General features: G+C 41.6%; 3 pseudogenes; all 3 read left to right on the forward strand.

Moving 5' to 3' along the window:
• The first annotated feature begins 307 nt into the window (after nucleotides 1-307).
• On the forward strand, nucleotides 308-1,920 carry LOC147462000 (hypothetical protein At1g04090 pseudogene; annotated as a pseudogene).
• Nucleotides 990-1,546, forward strand: LOC147462001 (hydroxyphenylpyruvate reductase pseudogene; annotated as a pseudogene).
• On the forward strand, nucleotides 1,921-2,651 carry LOC147462002 (hydroxyphenylpyruvate reductase pseudogene; annotated as a pseudogene).
• The last annotated feature ends 1,024 nt before the right edge of the window (nucleotides 2,652-3,675 follow it).

The raw sequence follows: 3,675 nt of genomic DNA on the forward strand, positions 1-3,675 counted from the left end.
TCAAGATGCAAGCATAAATGATTGCATATGAGCTGATACTCCTTACTCTAAATCATTTTTTTCCCCAGATCGACGTTTTTCCTAGTAACACATGCATTCAAGATGCAATTGCACGTGATTGCATTTGGAGAGTTTTCCTCGCTTCACCAATCCCAGATGTTGCTGGCCCTACCCTTTTGCACAAACCCCACAATGCTTCTTTATCAAGAGCCCCTGACTAACATGTTTCAATAGACAGGAAGTTCTTCAAACACATTTCGTGGTTTATAACATGCACCGCATTTGGCATACAAAGGGGTAATTTTCTATGAACATCTCGTGTAGTTCCACATGCCCTCAAGATGCAAGCGTAAATGATTGCATATGGAGAGAGACCCTCAATTTGCATCCACCAAAGACAACCCAAAGTTTCTTGGCCTACAGCTTCCTGGAGAGTGCATAGACATTTATCACAGGGGATGGATCTAACTTATCCATAGGTGGCTTTGATGACGGTGAGTATTGGATATATCTTCCTAGTGGTGGAATTGCAGATGAGGTGAGGATTGGCAATCTACCTATGGTCAAGGTTTATGCTCATGCAAAATAGATGTTTGGAGCCTTCACAGATATTGGGTGCTGCAAGAGCCAAATTTGAGATTATACACTTGGACCTTGGAAAAATGGAGGAGCATGTTTCTGAATGGGAGCATGTCACTTTACGGATCAATAACTTGAAAGGAAAGCTTTCAAAGGTCTTTTTTGTCACAGCAGAGTGGCAATGTGTGGGTTGATCCGAACGATCTAGAGTACGTTAATGGAAACAAATTTGTGGTATATGCATCTAGATCGGGCCATGCAAGCTATCCTCATCCCGATATTTACGTGATCATGGAGTGAGTCTTAGGAATGATGTAGATAAAAGTCTCTTTTTTTTTGGATTCCAGTCAAAATTTTGAAATCATATATGCATACTACCATGGATTTGGAAATGTTTTTGAAGAGCCCGCATGGCTGCAGTTCATGTGAAAATGGATGCAGGTTGTCTAACACAAACTAAAGCGAGTGGGAATTGTGAGGCTTGTAAGGATTGGCATGGCTATAGAAAAGCGAGCAACCAAAGCTTTTGGGTGCCCAATGGCATATAAAGGTAGTTCAACAAAGTTAGGAATACTTAAATCTTACTATTCCAGTGTAATAGAGTTGGCAGCTAATTCAAATGTTTTGATGATCACTTGCCCCTTGATGGAGGGGACAAAGGTAAACATTAACCTGGAAGTCCTCAATGCCTTGGGTCTAGGTGGATTCTCATAAACATAGCTCGAGGTCCAATAGTGGATGAAGCAGAACTTCTAAAGGCATTAGTGGAGGGACATATCGGAGGAGATGTCCTGGATGTGTTTGAGAATGAGCTTTATGTCTCCTAAGAGTTGATGTCTTTGGATAGTGTTGTTCTGACTCCTCATGTTGGTAGTTTGACATGGGAAACCTGGTTGGCTATAATAGATCTTGTTCTTTCCAACCTTAAGCATATTTTGATGGCAAGCCTCTTCTAACTCTAGCCTAAAGGTAAACTAAGCAATCTACCCACATTGGTTAATGAAATTATGAAGATTATCTCGTTGGACATACTTGCTACCATTTGTTATCTACAATGTGGCTGCCCTCGTTGTAGTACCATGCAATCATCAGGATGGGAAAGCAAATTTTGGAGGGCGCCTTAGCAAACAGGAGGTATATGCATCTCGATCGGGCCATGCAAGCTATCCTCATCTAGGGATTCACCTTCTAAGTGATGATGGAGTGGGTCTTAGGAATGATGCAGATAAAAGTCAGTATTTTCTGGATGCCAGTCAAAATTTTGAAATCATATCTGCAAAATACCTTGGATTTGAAAATGATCTTGGAGAGCCTACATGGCTACATTTCATGCAAAAATAGATGCAGGTTGTCTAACACAGACTGTCTTAGTGCATTGCAGGCAAGTGGAAAGCGAGTGGGAATTGTGGGGCTTGTAAGGATTGGCATGGCTATAGCTAGGCAAGCGGACGAAGCTTTTGGGTGCCCAGTGGCATATAAAGGTAGGTCAACAAGGTTAGGAATACCTTATTTTTACTCTTCCAATTCAACAGAGTTGGCAGTTAATTCATATGTTTTGATGATCACTTGCCCCTTTATGGAGGGGACAAAGGGAAACGTTAACCCGGAATTCCTCAATGCCTTGGTTCCAGGTGGATTCTCATAAACATAGGTCGCGGTTTGATAGCTTAAGGTCCGATAGTGGATGAAGTAGAACTTCTTAAGGCATTGGAGGAGGGCCGTATTGCAGGAGATGTCTTGGATGTGTTTGATAATGAGCCTCAGGTCCCCCAAGAGTTGTTGGTTCTAGATGGATTCTCATAAACATAGGTCAAGGTTTGATAGCTTGAGGTCCGATAGTGGATGAAGAAGAACTTCTTAAGGCATTAGTGGAGTGTCGTATTGGAGGAGATGTCCTGGATGTGTTTGATAATGAGCCTCAGGTCCCCCAAGAGCTGTTGTCTCTGGATAATGTTGGTATGACTCCTCATGTTGGTAGTTTCACATGGGAAACTAGGAGGGCTATAGCAGATCTTATTGTTTCCAACCTTGAAGCCTATTTCGCTGAAAAGCCTCTTCTAACTCCGGTTTGAAGGTAAACTAAGCAATCTACCCACATTGATTAATGGAACTATGACAAATCTCTCGTTGTACATACTTGCTAATGATTTATTATCTACAATGTGGTTGCCTTCGTTGCAGTACCATGCAATCATCAAGAAAGGCAAGCAAATTTTGGAGAGCACCTTAGCAAGCAAGAGGCAAAGAAGAACATGGAAGCTTGCATGCGTAGAATCAAATATATCCTATCCCTTGCTGCAATACCTCCGCATCTTGCATCTCGTTGTCTTCCTTTGACCTCTATTCGCATCTCCCATCCTCTATTGTATGTGCTCATCTGCGCACAAATGTGAAAGCAAATGAGAAGAGCAACAAATGACTACCTGCAATAGTCTCTTATGATTTGTGTGCATTGGATTTATCCATTGGAACTATGCCATTGGTAAGGAACATGAGGGCATGATCCTGGCCTTGGCAACTTGGTAGACTAAGCAATCTACCCACATTGGTTAATTGGAACTATGACGATTCTCTCGTTGGACATACTTGCTACCGTTTCTTATCTACAATGTGGTCGTCCTCGTTGTAGTACCTTGCAATCATCAAGATGGGTAAGAAAATTTTGGAGGGCGCCTTAGCAAGCAGGAGGTATATGCATCTAGATTGGGCCATGTTTGGTGGATATGAGCGAGCAGGCGTATGCACACTAAACCCGGCAGATACTCAATTTTTTTGGAAAAAACCCTGTAATTATGTCTAAAATGAGTTGTAATCAGAAGAAGATTAGACCATATTCTTTTTTATGTTCTTTGAATCTACCCCTTGTAAGAGGCCGGGCCGTGGGAAAGCCCCCTAACTTTTAAAGTCAAAACCCTTAGTTTTGAAAAGTGGATTATCATTAGCTTGGAGAAGAAAACATGCGCTGTTAAAGCTTCTTGTGACTACAATTTGTAATCATTATTTCTCCTGAACGGGTAATCAGAATTCTATTCCGAATAGTACATTGCGTTCCTTGTCTCTTGATCTTCGATCTAAGTGTAATCATTTCCAATTCTG

Source organism: Adiantum capillus-veneris, chromosome 3 (assembly GCF_014529385.1).
Source record: "Adiantum capillus-veneris isolate H3 chromosome 3, ASM1452938v2, whole genome shotgun sequence".
NCBI classification, from domain to species: domain Eukaryota; kingdom Viridiplantae; phylum Streptophyta; class Polypodiopsida; order Polypodiales; family Pteridaceae; genus Adiantum; species Adiantum capillus-veneris.